The sequence below is a fragment of the Tupaia chinensis genome, unplaced genomic scaffold, assembly GCF_000334495.1.
Source record: "Tupaia chinensis unplaced genomic scaffold, TupChi_1.0 Scaffold000280_1, whole genome shotgun sequence".
Classification (NCBI taxonomy): Eukaryota; Metazoa; Chordata; class Mammalia; order Scandentia; family Tupaiidae; genus Tupaia; species Tupaia belangeri.
The window spans coordinates 1,938,557-1,956,024 of record NW_006159763.1 but is presented as its reverse complement, the minus strand read 5'-3'; the positions used below and the strand labels follow the sequence as shown (position 1 = coordinate 1,956,024).

Below are 17,468 nucleotides of genomic sequence, written 5' to 3'. Positions count from 1 at the left end.
AACAAAAAAAAAATGGTAAAACTATTCGTACCATTTAAAAAAAAGAGAGAAAAAGGAAAAAAAATCACATTATAATTTTTCATGGAACTGAAACTTATTCTAAAATTTATAGTAAAGAATAAAGGCCAAAGCTATTCTGAGAAAGAAAAATAAAGGAACATTTCCATTTTTTTATTATTTCCTCTTGGGAAACTAGCACATGTGCATAAAGAGATATTTACTGGACCATTCTGTATAACAGAGAAAACGGGAAAATGCTCACATGAGAAAAATACATCAAAGTGTATATTCACATGTTAGAATTTTTTTAAGAATTATGTACTTCATTTTATTTATTATTATTATTATTATTATTTTAATTTGCTATAGGGCACATATGCTCATCAGAGAGACACAAAGAGAGAGAGAAAGCTTCCAGGTCCAGGATTCAAATGTGGTCAGCCATGTGGGGGTCCAGTGCCTCAACCACCATGCTACCCGCTGCCCCCCTACACATGTTAGAATTCTGATCTAGATCTGTATATATGAGTGGTCATAAATGTTAAAAACAATGCAGTAAGTTACAAGATGATACATTTTGGAAATGTCTTAACTCGCCAAACAATGTACTCTTGTATACTATGTAAGCATAAAACATGGACTGGAAACTTATCAGAAAACATCTACCACCAGAGGGAAGAGAGGAAGAAAGGGGAGGAAAGGACTGGGGAGAAGCAGAGAGGCTGCATGGCATTCGACCCGCAATGTATCATTTAGCGATTTGCTCTGACACAAACATGAAATGCTCACATTCTCATTCCACATGAAAGGTCCATACATCTTTGTTATATTTTCATTTGCATTTTTCTGCCAACATCAAAATATTATGACACTCCTTAAGGGGAAAACGACTAAACAAACCTGAGGGCTCAATCTCTATCTCCAGTCTAGGTCTCTTCTCTGAGCCATCATCCTTCTACTTGCTGCCTGTGACCTACACACCTGAGCTCTTCAAATAGAAAGCTACTTTCTCCCGACCCTCTTGGCTCTTTCTCCGTCTTCTGTCTACTGATGTCATCACCATACACTTCTCTGCCCGAAACTGTTCAATGTTTCCCAACATGCACCAACTTAAAAAAAAAAAAACATTTTTCAAATAATCAAGCAAATTCTGCACAGAAGCTCAGATGCACCAGACACAAGCAGAACTGCTTCCTAGAGACTACACACCGCTAAGCACTTTTCTAGTCTGTGCACCAGGCCCCGAACAAGCCCTCGGACACACTTTGAAAATTTCTGGTATACAAAATAAAGGTAAGAGTCCTTAAGAGGACATGTCAGGTTAGGGAGGGTGAGAGGAAGGAAACCAAGGAGAGAAGTGGAGAGGCAAGACATTTAAGGGACACAGAAATGGAGGGCTGTCTATTAATGATCACATACATGACATCTTCGACTGGTCTGGTGTGCAGTGTATTCATGCTGGGGAAATTCATTTTTACAAGCTGTGGTGTTGAGCAATGATTGAATATATAAAATTAATTTAAGTAAACATTTTTTTTTAAAGACACTTCAAAGTCCTCACCATCTGGCCCTCTCCACACTTCCAACCACATCTCCTGCCACTCTGCTAAGAGTCGTGATCTCCAATACGATCAGAGAGTTCCCATTTCCTCATAGTCTGTCCCACCTCTAGGCCCATCAGAATCAGAAACACTATTCCAGCTCTCACCACACATCCATACATGCACAAAAACTCCACTTTTTTTGGTCTCTTTCTCTCTTTTAAATTCCTGGAAGTCACATGTGCTCACCAGAGAGAGACAGCGACAGGGAGAGGAAGAAAGTACCCGCCAGTGGGGCATGGTCACACCATGATCCCTTCTCCTTCACTTCTCCACCCTGTCGCCATTGGGACATGCACATACATGTACCTGTCATGTTCTCCAAGCTGCCAGGGCCAAGATCCAAGCCACAGTCAGCCATACAGGATCGGCCTCCCTTAACCACTAGGTTGCAGGGCTATCCCTACCTTCTCTTTCACTATCACTTTAGTATATACATCCAGAACTTGGTCTTGTGAATGGGGCCTCAGTAACTCGAAAAATGGTTCCTCTCTTAGCACCAAGACAAACAGTAGGCCAACTGCTAGAGGTATCTGGAGCCCTCAACCAATCCCCAAATCCTCACTTCTGCCCAAACATCTAACCTTGCCTCCCCAGACCACCCTCTCTTGCAACAAATTCAGTCAACAATACAACTCTTCTTTTACTCCCACCTCTTTTGACACTTTTATTATCTTTCTACCTTCTGCCACTGCTAAGGTTCTGACAGCAAAAGTCTGAGCGCCCTCCTGCCTTTTGACAGTGAATTAAATCCTGCTAATAACTGTCCTCAATTCCCCTCTCTATTCATGATGACAAGTTAAATGGGGCAACCAACTGAACACTACTGACAGTTTCAAATAGCAGCACATTAGAGAGAAAGGTGCAAGGTCAGCCGTAATTTTACAGTTGTTGCACTTAACACAGTTAAAATCGAATCTACTGCTTTGAAAACGCAGAAAGTCCAATTTACCAACAGAGCATTGAACAATCAAGTTCTGGGGTATTCTCATCAATAAAATTCACAAAAGACTGATCCATCCTACAGAATGCCAATTGTTAGGACTAAACCATGTCTTCACAAAATTCTTAAGTTAAAGCCCCAACCCCCACTGTGTGACCGGACTTTCAGGGATGTAATTAAGGTTAAATGAGGTCATTGGTGGGGTCCTAATCGGACAGCAGTGGTGGCAGTCCTGTAAGAGGAGGAGACATCAGCGAGTTCTCCCCAGCCCCACATGCTCATGCAGAGATGTGACCAAGGGCCCACCGAGGTCATCTGCAATGTAAGGAAAGAGGCCTTAGCACAAACCAACCCTGAGGGTTCCTGGATGTGGGCTTTGAGCTTCTAAAACTGTGATCAGGTGTACTGTCGTTTAAGCCCTTAGGCTGTGGTGCTTTGTTGGGGCAGCCCTTGCAGATAATACACCAACCTATAAATTTAAAATGAGGACAGCAGACAAGCCATGCCTACCATCAAGGACAACCCATCCATGGCACCGAAGTGTTTAGATTCAGAAAATCAAATTCATGGTCCATTATCCAGCAAGCAAGGACCTGGAATGAGATGATTTAAATGTTCTTAAGCAATCAGGAGTCTGCTTTCTAATGAGCTGACTACCCACTTCACCAAAAAGGTTTGGCGTTGAGCAATACTAACCAAGCTTCCTCCCTCCAGCCTGTCCGCACTGCCCACCCTCAGCAATGGCCACCAGTGCCTGTCATTACAGGATCACGTCCCTCCAACTTCCAGCTTCTAAGACTACAGCGTGTTTTCCAGAGCCCCAATTAGGGAGCAGGGTTTCACTTGACTCCTGATTAATACACCTGACTCTGGCAAACTAACTCCAGATAATGAGATGGATTTTAGACGGTTCCAGAGAAGAATTCTACCCTATCAACAACCGACCTGACGATGAGGAGACTCCTGTGGGAAATAAAAAGCCGGTACGATGAACTTTTGTTAGAGCGTGAGGATAATTCTTTCAAGCTTATCATTCTCTACTGACTGAATATTAAGCAAAACAGAACACAATTAAAAAAACCCCTCAATAGAGTGAGCGGGCAGTATAACAGGTATTCACCCACGAAGCTGTGAGCTAACACAACTGTACTTGCTTAAAATTTCATACAAATTCACCTTAAAGAACCAGACATACTACTGGTAGGCAGTTTGGACATATGTGATCGAATGAATGGCCCCAACAGCCACCCAGGCCAAACTCCGATGACAGTGACAGAGGGCTGCAGCAGAAAGGTATCGAAGGACTAGAGAGACGAGGGGCTTAAGGTCAGATAGAGCCTACAGCAACACTGAGGAACTGGGTGTCAAAATAAATAACCTCCCAGTGATCACCACAATCCTTTAAAAGATGGTAAATAAATTGACGCACTTGAAAACAGAACTGGAATGCGCATGAGGACAATTGGGAGACACACACCCTTTAGGGACCGCGCAGAGCTTACTTACATGAAGGGATAATGAACTGGGGCTCAGTGTTGCCTGCGTAGCCAAGCTTGGTATACCTAAAAGCACAAAGTCATCAACACACGTTTAGACAGTGGTACTCTCATCCACGTTCAGTTCAAGTCTTTTACTTCGAGCTCTCAGAGTCCTAAATCAAGCCTCAGCATACTCCCCGGGGGTGGGGTGGGAGGTGTTTCATCACTGACAATCAAACACTATTTTCAAACAAGGAAACAGTTGCAAAAACTAAAAATATTATGCCCACCTATATGAGGAAAATAGAAATGCATATTATAATTTGTGCATATAATTTACACTAACACGTAAATTATATTTGTGCATCCCTAGTAATATTAAAAGCACCTTCATACTCTTTAAATCTCTATAAAACCCTATGAAGTAGGTATTACCCCTACTGTGCAGATGAGAAAACGGAGGCAGTAAGAAGTTAATTAGGCCGACTAAAGCCCAACAGTTGAAGAGCCCCAATCTAAATATGCACTGGCTCTCCAGGAAGTACGCTTATTCCCAAACTTCTTGAACTTCTTTTGGGGGGTTAGAAAATGATTACATAATGTCCTTAAAATGTCATGGCATATGTCTCGCAGCAGCTACTGCCATCTCCTGAGGATATCTGACAGGAGCAGCTCTCTACCATCTCATCTCAGAAGGAGCCCGTTCTCTGTCAAGAGACTCCGTATGAGAGGTTCCAACAGTCTTAACTGAAACAAATGCCAAAGTATTACTATCTGTTCCAAAGCATTTGCTAATCTCTAAATATAAAAGGGGGGAAGGGGAATTGAAAAGAAAAAAACACCACTCAGAACCATCTGCTGGAAATGAGAAGTTGAAAAGCAAAAAGTAAACTGAAAAGACTCATCAACTCTTCCTTTCTATTAGGACTACGCTAATTAATAGAGAAGTTTCGACAATTAAGTCATCATTCCGTAATGAATAAAACAGTAGCAGTGTTGAAAGTGACTTTATTAATTCATTCTATTTTACAAATTATTTCAAGATGCTTGACATTAAATTTTTATGGTATTATGTCCAAATTCTAATAAATTAATTTTATGGTTTTTAAATATATTTTATCATATGTTAATTATACTACCTTTGAACACATAGTGAGTGGATGGGTTTGAAGAGACAAAAAAAAAGTCAGCCCTCCTTAAATCAGACCTGACTATTTAGACTCCAGTGGCTCTGGGGTCTTCATGCCAAAAAGCCAGAGTGAGGCCAGGCCCTGAGTCCCTGTAGGCCCTACAAGGAGTGTCTGAAGGTGAAATCCATCTGAAGCCTCTCAAGTTTTACAAACTACAGCTCTAGGAGCAGGGCACACACCCAGGGAGTCCACAGACCCCCAGGGAGAGTGTCAACGCTAAGTCAGACCCCAGGGCTTCCCGATGAGGCAACACAGATCCAACTGCAAAAGTCCAGATTGTCCCTCATTGATCATCATTCTGGAAGTAAATTTCAGACAATAAACATTAACAATGACTGGCCAGCTGGTGGTATGATGGTTAAGGCAGCTGTACCATCCCCATAGCCCAGAACCAGCTGTTTGAAAAACACGCCAGGCATCTGTGTGTGCAGGCCCAAAATCCCAAAAGGAGGGAGAGGCGGAAAATACTGAAAGCTGAGAGGCTGAAAGCTACGCCTCTTTTGTCAAACAGTCATGCTGTGAATGCCAAGGAAGAGTTCTTGAAGAAAATTCAAAAAGCAACTGCAGTCAATACTTGAAGGATAAGAAAGCCAGAGAGTTGTATTGCTGACATGGAGAAAGTTCTAATGGTCTAGATAGAAGATCAAACCAATCACATTCCTATCAGCCAAAGTCCATTCAGAGCAAGGCACAAAAGTTCTTCAAGTCTATGAAGGCTGAGAGAGGTGAGGAAACTGCTGGGGAAAGTTTGAAGGAGGTTGGTTCAAGATTTAAGGAAAGCTGTCCCCATCCCATAAAAGTGCAAGATGGAGCAGCAGGTGCTAATACAGAAGGTACCGCAAAAGTTATCCAGAAGATTGGCTGAGGTCACTCATGAAGGTCGCTACACTTTCTGTAAATCATAGATTTGAACTGCTGATAAAATTAGCCTGGAAGAAAACTGCCATCTAGGACTTTCATAGTTAGAGAGGAGAGAGAAGTCAAATGCCTGGCTTCCAAGTTTTCAAGGACAAGCTGACTCAATGTAGTTAGTGACCTGAAGTCCTGAAGTGGACTCTACGGTTGGGAGATGGAGGAACATGTTGAAATGACAACAAAAGATTTGGAATATCACATAAACTTCTGTGATAAAGCAGAAGCAGGATGGGGGAACTGACTGTAATTTGGAAGAAAGTTCTACTGCAGGTAAAATGCCATCCAAATGTATTTCATGCTACAGAGAAATCTGCCATGAAAGAAAAAGCTAGTCAACGTACAAACATCCTTGTTGTCTTATTTTAAGAAACTGCCATAGCCATCCCAATCTTTAGCAACCATCACTCTAATCAGTCAGCAGCCATCAAGGCAACACCCTCCTCCACTAAAAAGATTACGACTAAAGGCTCAACTGATTGCTAACACTATTTTTTAGAGATTTTTACTATAGAGCATGTGCACTCACTGGAGAGACAGAAAGTAAGAAATCACCCCAAAGGGGAATGCCCATGCCATAATCCCTTTTCCCCCACTCTCCTCTCAGGATTCTGGGCATGCACGCACATGCGCCCAGCATGAGTTTTAAGCCACTGGGTCCAGGACAAGAACCACAGTTGACTAGGTGTGAGTCCAGCAACATAACTATTATACAATCTACTGGTCCCAATTGTTAACATTTTTTCATATTAAAGTTTTTATCTTAAGAGAGATTTTTGCTATAGGATACATGTGCTCACCAGAGACACAGAGAAAATGAGAAATCACCCCACAGAGGGGATGGCCATACCACAATCCCTCCTCCTCCATTTTCTAGGGATTTGGGGCATGCACGCACATACGCCCAGTGTGAGTTTCATGCCACCAGGTCTGGGACTCAAACCATGGTTAGCCATGTAGGAGTGCAGCATCTTAACCACTATGCCACCTGCTGTCCCTACATTAAAGCATTTTTTGATTGCCAGAGGGCATACGCACCCAACAGAAAGAGCAGAACCGAAAAAAGGGAAAGGTCGGAAGGACCCCCAGTGGAATGTGGTCACACTGCAATCTTTTCTCCATCCTGCCAGGATTTGAGACACACATGCATGTGCACCCACTGTTTTCCAAGCCACTGGGGCCAGGATTCTAACCATGGGTGACTATGTGGGATCCAGCTCCCTTAACGACTAGGCCACAGGGCTGGCCCAACAAAAAGCATTTCTAATTAAGATGTGTACATTGTTTTTTTAGACATAATGTTATTGCATACTTAACAGACTCCAGAATAGGGTAAATGTAAGGTTTTTTTTTATAATTATTGAATTTTATTTATCATTATTATTAAATTGAACCAGAGAGAGACAGAGAAAGCAGGAACGTGAGAAAGCAAACAGCCCGGTCTGAAACTTGAACCACAGTTGGTCATGTGGGAATCCAGTGCCTAACCACCACACTACCTGCTGGCCCCATCATAAATGTAAATATCATATGAAGTGGAAAACAAAATATCCATGTGACTCACATTATTGATCTACCCTCTTGACTGCAGGCCACGAACCTAACACAGTATCTCCAAGTTATGTCAGAATCTAATTTTTTTCTAACAGAGATTCTTGCTATAGAGTGCATGCGCTAGACAGAGAGACAGAAAATGAGAAATCACCCTGCCGGGGGGGATAGCCATGTCACAATCCCTTCTCCTCCATCTCTCTGTCTCTCTGTCTCTATCAGTCTGTCTCTCTCTCACTCTGAAGAGACAGCACATGCCATCTAAGCAAAAAATAAATAAAAATAAACTCTCAACACTCCAAACAGAGATTACAGCAAATACATTTATTACATCCATTCAATAAAATGCTATATAACTCTAAAAAATCAAGATTTAGGGCCAATTCCATAGCCTCATGGTTAAAGGAGCCAGATCCAACATGGCCAGCTCCAGTTTGAATCCCAGTCCTGGTGGCTGGAAAACACTCTGGGCACGCGGGCTTGCACACCAAAAATCTCAACAGGGTAGAGACACAGAGAAGGAACTGCAGTGTGACCTATGGGGTCGGGGCTGCTTTCCTGCTCTCTCTATCTTCCTGTCTGGTGAGTACACATGTCCTCTAACAACTAAGGGGAAATGAAGGTTTGTAGTTACTGCCATAAGCAGATGTATAACTGGAAGCAGTTACAAACAGGACATGTGTATGATATGTAGTAGTTTAATGGGACCACAATGCTGGGTTCAAATCCCAGCACTAGTTAGGAGATTCTAGGCAAATGCACTAATGCCCCCGTCTCACTTTTTTCATCTGTAAACTGTGCATTATAATCTCTACCTCAACATTAAGTATTATTATTTTTGGAAAATATTTCCTAATTCGAAAAATAGAAGCAGGATCTCATGACTCAATAATTTTATTTAATACTACTAAATACTACTTAATGTGTACTAGTCATCTCTAATTTTTTTTCTTTTTGGAGAGGTTTTTGCTATAGGGCACATGTGCTCACCAGACAGACTGAGAAAGACAGAGACGGAAAGCAAGAAATCACCCCCCCAGGGGGATGGCCACGCCGCAATCCCTTCTCCTCCATTCTCCTCTCGGGATCTTGGGCGCGCACACATATGCACCCGGCATGAGTTTTAAACACCGGGTCCGGGACGCGAACTGCGGTCGACTATGTGGGAGTCCAGCAACACAGCCATTACGCTAACTGCTGGTCCCCATCTCTATTTTTCACAAACTGTCTTTAGATAACTTTTCTCCTAGAGTTTAAATATCTTACCAAGGTGTGTGAATTCCTACCACAGATATTAAAGCTTGCTCACATATAGCTCTAATTTCTCCCGGTTTGTTATTTACCTTTAGTTATATATTTTCTGAAACATAACAGTCTAAGTCATTGAATCTACCAATTATTTCCTGAATGATTTGCTTCATTTAAAGTCTGTGTAGTCTCTCTGTGTACCAAAATTTTATAGGCTGGCTTTATGTATATCATACCTTTTTTCCCATTTTGAAAGACTACATTAATCATTAATCAAATTTTCCCAAACATGCGTATGGCTACTCAAGACTGCCAACAGCATTTGGTTTTTTGTTTAATGTTACTTTCCAATAGGTTGCCTGCATGATGGAGGCAGGCACCAGCCTCAAAAATATAGAACCTGTGCTTAGGGAGTAGCCAGCCATTCTTGAAACCTTCCCCGTGCTCCCTGACCTGAGACTTTTCTCAAATGGAGATCAGGTGGGACCAGCAGTTAGCGTAATGGCTATGTCGCTGGTCTCACACACACACATAGTCGACCGTGGTTCGAGTCCCGGACCCAGTGGTTTAAACTCACACCAGGCATGTGTACATGCATGCCCAAGATCCTGAAAGGAGAATGGAGGAGAAGGGACTGCAGCATGGCCATCCCCCCGGGGGGTGATTTCTTGCTCTCTATCTCTCTGTCTCTCTCTGTCTGGCGAGCACACGCACCCTATAGCAAAAACCTCTCCATAAAAAGAAAAAACAATGGAGATCAGGTGAGACAGAAGAGGAAGTGAAGGAAGCAGAATCGGCAGGGCAGCTGCATATAGCAACACCAGTAGCTACATACCTGCCTTTTTAATAACATGTTCTCACAGTTCCAACTCAAAGCAACAAAGTATCCAAAAAGAAGTCTCACTTCCTCAGAGACCCACCCACCCACCCACTTCTGTCTCCTACTCACCTTCTATTCTGTCTTCCCACTTTGTAAAAACAATATATTCTTCTTTACTCCCAATATTTTAGGTTTGTTTATTCCTTGAGACAAAGAGACAGAGAGACTGCCCACCCCCCAACCAGAGTCGCCACACCATGATCCACACCAAGCTTCAGCCAGCCCAGATCATGGGCATGGGCGTGTTCTCCATATGCAGGGAGGCCCTGGGATGTGAACCCAGAGCCTTCCCATATGGTTCCTGGTGCGGTACCACTGCGCCACCATCTGGTCCCCTGGACCAAACATTTTAAACAGTCCTTATGCAAAGATTCTTTCACTCATCTTGTTAAATGCCACTATCTTTCAACACCAGTAACATATAGACTTTTCAATTCTGCAAAGTCAGGAGAATTAATCTACTGTCAACTCAACATATTTATCTATAATTGAAATTCCTCCTACAACCATGTGTCTTGAGCAGAAGGTGATGAAGTAGGCTCAATTAATGTTCAAAACTGGAAATGAGACACATTAAAATAGTTCTACATCATTACAGAGTATTCTCAAACTGTGTTCTCCAGGGAAGTTCCTTTTGATTAAGACCCCTTGTGAGATGTGGTCTCAAATTTCAATCTGAAAAGCTCTACTCCCTAAAATTTTCAGTTTAAATACTATTTTGATAAAACTAAAACCGTCCCTAGATCTCGATGATAGTTTTTAAATATATACAATTCTACATTATCCATCATTAAATTTATGATCTATGTTTTAAATGTTCCTTGGGTTACTGTATGTTTTAAAAGTCTGATTACAGGGCAGAGAGTTCAACATGTAAGTTTGAATGTATTGTTTTGCTATTTTGTTAAAATGTGTGTGCACTCACCAAAGACAGAGGGCGAGTAGAAAGCTTTCCCATGGGGAGTGGTCCCTCCGCTATCCCTTCTCCTCCACCTCTCCCTCTTTTCAGAATTTTGGGCATCCATACACATGCACCCATATGTTTCTCAAGCCCCTGGGTTCAAGACTTGAACCACAGTTGGCCATGTGGGATTCGGCTGCCTTAATCACCAGGATACACAGCCAGCCCTAATAACTTTTTTACCTAACTCCATCTTTGGTGGTGGTGGGGGGATTTGTCTATTTGATCTGCCCTTAAATTTTACGTTACCTAGTATACATGCCTAGTTCTCCTTTTAAGTGCATGTTTTCCTGTTATTTGGCAAATACAGATCATGAGGTATTGCTGTTTTGTTGATTTTGAGTGTTATAAAGTGAACTCTGTCTTCCAGGTTAAAATGGTTTTTCAAATAGTGTGTCCAGGAACTGGCAGGTGGTGTGGTGGTTGGGGCGGCTGGCCTCATGGCTGACCGCAGTTAGTCCCAAACCTGGCAGCTTGCTTTCTCACTTCGCTCCTCTCTGTCTCCCTTCGGTCAACTTCAATTAAAAAAATAATAATGATGACAATGAAGAAAATTAAATAATTCTTTTAAAAAAATAGTGTGTCAGCTGTCTAAATGGCAGACTAAACATATAAACTTTATCTTTCCCAAAACCATACTAAAACCAAAACGACATGATTCTTTAAAAGCTAAGTGAAATCAAAAGAACAGAGTGGGAAGAGATAATAGCAAGATTTTGGTCCTGGAAGGCAGATGATCCCATCTACGGTAACAGGCTTCGGTGATGAAGCCAGCAGGAGCGAGAGCTGAGAACCAGCTCAACATATTCCCACATCCTTCAAGTCTCTGAATTTATAGGTATATAAATCTGTGGATGCCGCAGGACGGGCTGAAGGGCTGAGGACCAAGTGGGGAATGGCCCCAAATACGGAGGCGATGAACCCCCCCCCACACACACACACACACACACAGCTGGGCACCTGCTCCTCCCCAGCTCGTCTTTGGAAACTGGTTCTCTGGGAAGCATAGAGCAAATGGCATTTGGTCTCCAGTCAACTGGCAGGTCACAGTTACTATAAAAATATTTAAATGAGCCCCAAATGAAATAAACCCTTGTCTCATTTAAAGGTTTTTGCCAGCACCAGAAGATGGTGAAATGGCTACACTGTCACAGTCAACCAGTCTGAGCCCCAGATCCACAGCTTCAAAGTCACAGCAGGTGCGCGTGCACGCATGCACAAGGTCCTGACAGGAAAGTGGAAGAGAAGGGACTGCAGCATGGCCACCCCCTCCCCACCCTGGGAGGTGATTTCTTGATTGCTGTCTCTCTCTCTCTCTGTCCCTGAGGCAAGCACACACCTTATAGCAAAGATAGATACACAGATCGTAAAATAAGTAAATAAATACACAAATAAAGGTTTCTGCCTTGTATGCAAATACTACTACTTTCTTTTAACCTTTATTTTGTTTGTCACTTTTTGACTGGGCTTTCCCCCCCCCTTTTTTTTTATTCCTGGTATGACATGTGTCTGGGCACACAGGTAGAGGGGTGCCTTCCACAGGGCCTAGACACGCTACAAACCCCCTCTTCCAGTCCTGCAGCCCGTCAGCTCTTGGGCACTGGTGCACGGTTCAGGCTAGCCTGGCATGTGGGATCCAGTCTCTTGGGGAGCCTTTACCACTGTGCCTCGGAGCTCCGCCCCTTTTGCTTTCTGAATGACTTTGACTTACCTGTAGCAAACATGTTTCAATTAGTAAGGAGTATAAATTTAGTTGTCAATGCCAGATAGCTCATCTCACATGCAATAGACATGTCTTCCAGTTCTGATTTTATATTCCTTATTGTCACCTTCGTTCTTTTACTCAGTGATTATTTTGTTGTTTTTCTTTTTCCCAATTTGTAAATTGCAAAGGTATACAACATGGATTTTTTTAAAAAACTGTTTATTTTACTTTTTTTTTTTTTTTTTTTGACCAGAGAGACAGAGCAAGAGAAAGGGAAAGTGAGAAACCAAGCCGCCAGGTCCAGGACTCGAACAGTGGTCAGCCATGTGAGAGTTCAGCACCTTAACCACCATACCACCTGCCAGCCTCACAGTATGTTTTTAGAATAACAATAGCCTTAATTTATCAAATTAAAAAATGAAAACAGTATTCCCTAACATGTGAAAGATTAAGCAATTCAGGGTATCTCCCTGACCCAGCTCCCCAGGCCCAGCCCCCACTTAATTCCCCTCTACACCGATGGTCGCAGGCATTTCTGCCATGATGCCACTGTTACGCCGACTTTTCAAAATTCAGCCAGCACTTTTCTAATTAGTAAAGATGGTATTCTTGTACTTCAGCCTATTTGTGGAATCCTCACTGACTCATTTTTCAGCTGGCTTGGTTATAGCCACAAGTAGATTTTTCAGTAAGGTTTATGAATGCTACAATTCCTGAGCTTTTGCATTTTTGAAAATGTCATTATGTTACATTTTAATGACATTTCAATCTAATCCCACTGTCTCCCATAGGTGGGGGAGACAATGTGATATCCGTATATATACCCATATATCTATCTATATCATTATATCTATCTATATGGATATCTATCTATATATATTGTTTTTTTTTATTCCTGGTATGACATGTGTCTGGGCACACAGGTAGAGGGGTGCCTTCCACAGGGCCTAGACACGCTACAAACCCCCTCTTCCAGTCCTGCAGCCCGTCAGCTCTTGGGCACTGGTGCACGGTTCAGGCTAGCCTGGCATGTGGGATCCAGTCTCTTGGGGAGCCTTTACCACTGTGCCTCGGAGCTCCGCCCCTTTTGCTTTCTGAATGACTTTGACTTACCTGTAGCAAACATGTTTCAATTAGTAAGGAGTATAAATTTAGTTGTCAATGCCAGATAGCTCATCTCACATGCAATAGACATGTCTTCCAGTTCTGATTTTATATTCCTTATTGTCACCTTCGTTCTTTTACTCAGTGATTATTTTGTTGTTTTTCTTTTTCCCAATTTGTAAATTGCAAAGGTATACAACATGGATTTTTTTAAAAAACTGTTTATTTTACTTTTTTTTTTTTTTTTTTTTTTTTTTTTTTGACCAGAGAGACAGAGCAAGAGAAAGGGAAAGTGAGAAACCAAGCCGCCAGGTCCAGGACTCGAACAGTGGTCAGCCATGTGAGAGTTCAGCACCTTAACCACCATACCACCTGCCAGCCTCACAGTATGTTTTTAGAATAACAATAGCCTTAATTTATCAAATTAAAAAATGAAAACAGTATTCCCTAACATGTGAAAGATTAAGCAATTCAGGGTATCTCCCTGACCCAGCTCCCCAGGCCCAGCCCCCACTTAATTCCCCTCTACACCGATGGTCGCAGGCATTTCTGCCATGATGCCACTGTTACGCCGACTTTTCAAAATTCAGCCAGCACTTTTCTAATTAGTAAAGATGGTATTCTTGTACTTCAGCCTATTTGTGGAATCCTCACTGACTCATTTTTCAGCTGGCTTGGTTATAGCCACAAGTAGATTTTTCAGTAAGGTTTATGAATGCTACAATTCCTGAGCTTTTGCATTTTTGAAAATGTCATTATGTTACATTTTAATGACATTTCAATCTAATCCCACTGTCTCCCATAGGTGGGGGAGACAATGTGATATCCGTATATATACCCATATATCTATCTATATCATTATATCTATCTATATGGATATCTATCTATATATATTGTGGCCGATTCTGTAGGTATAAAACAAATGGTGTTTGTATAAGTGTAGGTAGGTACAAGTTTAGATGTAAGTCAAATGGCAGGTCACAGTGATAAAAATATCTAAATAAATCCAAAAAAATTAACTATATATATTTGGGGGGGGGGTATTTTTATTTTTTTGGATGACAGCTTGTGTGCATGAGAGCAAGAGAAAGACCCTTGATAGGGACCCCATCATCCTGTGATCCCACTCCTCCAGCCCCCAGACCCTGGTCTCAGGCTGCCCCTACAGTTACCATCCAGCTTCCAGCCTTGCAGGGTGCCTGCATAACCACCCTGCCACAGCAGCTGGCCCCTACCTTCTTAGACATATACCCATATATCTATCTATATCATTATATCTATCTATATGGATATCTATCTATATATATTGTGGCCGATTCTGTAGGTATAAAACAAATGGTGTTTGTATAAGTGTAGGTAGGTACAAGTTTAGATGTAAGTCAAATGGCAGGTCACAGTGATAAAAATATCTAAATAAATCCAAAAAAATTAACTATATATATTTGGGGGGGTATTTTTATTTTTTTGGATGACAGCTTGTGTGCATGAGAGCAAGAGAAAGACCCTTGATAGGGACCCCATCATCCTGTGATCCCACTCCTCCAGCCCCCAGACCCTGGTCTCAGGCTGCCCCTACAGTTACCATCCAGCTTCCAGCCTTGCAGGGTGCCTGCATAACCACCCTGCCACAGCAGCTGGCCCCTACATTCTTAGACTTCGCTCCATCACCTTCTGGCGAATTACACTGCTGGAAAGTCCAAGACTGAGCTGATGTTATTTTTTCCATTATAGGTGGTCTTTATGCTCAGATCTGTTCTGCTAAAATATGTATAGGATTCTTTGTCTTTCAGATTTAATAAATTCACCAACATGTCTGTTTTAATGACCACTTAATTTCTTCAGTAGAATTTCTTTCTACTGAATTTCTTCGGTGCACAATGAACTCTTTAATCTATATAATTATATGACTCTTATCTCAGGAAAACTTTCTTATATTTATGAATGTTTCATCTTTTCTACTTAACTTCTCATGTTCAGTAACACCAGCTCTGACACAGCCATCTCTCTGACTCTCTTCCACAGCTTCCACCTTCCCTCTATCACTATTACCCGTTCTTTCCCCCTGTGGTCTTTCTCACTTCCTCCACGTAACTGAGCGGGATTTCAGAAGCACTGACACCACCTCCGGCAACTTCCAACAGTTTTCATTTCTGAAATGGTTTTACTTTCCTGTTACTTTCCTTATGAATATCAGCTTGCTTTCACATCCTTTTTATCTTCCTAGTCATCTTCTTTCATTATTTTTTTGCCCCTTCTTTTGAGTCCATATTGTCAATTTTTTTTTTTAATAATATAAAGCACGCAAGCTTACACATGAGAAAGCAAAAGGAAAAAGCCCCTCAAGAGGGTCTTGCCACACCACAATATTCTTCTCCAGTCTTCCAGCTCCTCAGGACCCTGGACACCTGTGCAGATGCCCAGCATGTTTTTCAAGTCAATGTGGGGATCCAAACCTATAGTCAGTCATATATGGTTTCTAGACTTGCAGAGCACTGGTGTTACTGCTGCACCCCAGCAACTGGGCCTCTAAACTTTTTAAGTTTCCTTCTTTCTGAGAGATGTGGAGGGGCAACGCTGGCAGTCTCACCATATTGCAATCCTCCCCCTCACTCCCAGCCAGCCAGGATTACGCATACTCAGCATATCCAGGTCAACCCAGGAAACAAACACAGGCCTCCCATGTGGCTTCAGTACCACGCCACTGCAGCTGAGCCTGTCTAAACTTTTGAGAACAATATGGTTTGGTCTAAAATCCTACTCTGATTCTTGACGTTCTCCTTCTTCCAAAGTAGAGTTTTTCATCTACTTTTGCTTGTCATGTTCCTTTTTCTTATTTTTTAGCCATTGGTCCCATTCTGGGTCCTTCTGCTTACTGCTTAGCCTTGAACAAGGGCAGGTCTCTCTGGACCTGCCATTCATGCAACAACAAACAACTCTTCTCCCCGTTAACTTATACAGGCTGAATTCAGTGTCATGCAATCACCGTGTAGTCCTTTGGATATATGGAGGAAGAAAAAAAGACTCTGCTGGGACAGTGGGCAGCGGGGGCCTGAGTCTGGGTATAATACACCACTATTTCTATGTGACCCTTCATTCTAGGGACGTCCAATCCCAGAGCACTGTGAGCAACAGGGCTCCTCTTAGGTATCCGTAACTCCTGCTCAGAGATAAGCTGGCCATCGTCACAGGTTCTCCTCTGTAAGAAGCCAAGTCACGGGACACAAAGACGGGATGTGTGACCATGACCCCTCTTTCAGCCCAGCATGCCCTGCTGCTACTTTGTAGCATGAAAACAAGCTCCTGCCTGAACAGCCCTTCTTCGGCAATGGCTTACCATCCCTTAGCTCCCAGCTCTCCAAGACTGTGGGTAGTTTCTACCCCACCTTTCACTTCAACACCTGCAACCAGCCAAAGATGGGCAGAAATGTCAGATCCCAGTATCCTACCACCAGCAGGCCCATACTTGGCCGTAAACTTCATAAATGTGATTTTGAGTTCTAACTGCTATCTTCTCTGCTTTGCATTGTTTTGTTTATTTTGAAGTTCCAAGAAGGAGTGAATATATATTTATACCCCCATATGGCCAACGAATATTAAAGAACCTTTTAAAATGAAAAGAATACATTATATATAGGAAACTCAATTATATTAACGCTTTACAGAATTTTTTCTCTCTCATTAAGACAAAAAAAAAAAACGATAAGGCAACCATAATATCCTTGTGAAGACAAGTTATTTACATATAACCAACAAAGCAGAAACAACCTTCGTAAAGCAGAAATTATGGGAAATGCAAGGAGAGATAAAAAGAAACACACTTGTAAAAGGAGCCCGTGACATACCACTGTTAGAACAAGATTAATTAAATGGACAAAAAATAAAAAAATAAGGCGGC

The 17,468-nt window shown here is 42.1% G+C and overlaps 1 protein-coding gene across 3 annotated transcripts in view; it reads right to left on the bottom strand.

The window, feature by feature from the left end:
- Positions 1-4,102, bottom strand: part of ACTR3B (actin related protein 3B) — a 76,741-nt gene extending 72,639 nt beyond the window's left edge. Inside the window, exon 1 of one of the 3 annotated variants that reach the window (XM_014588499.2) lies at positions 4,051-4,102. The gene's annotated coding sequence lies outside the window, so the exon portion shown is untranslated. Of the gene's footprint in view, positions 1-3,054; positions 3,128-4,050 lie in introns of those variants that run through there. The other 2 variants (XM_006150244.3, XM_027772538.1) reach the window with 2 other exon arrangements.
- Positions 4,103-17,468: the final 13,366 nt, after the last annotated feature.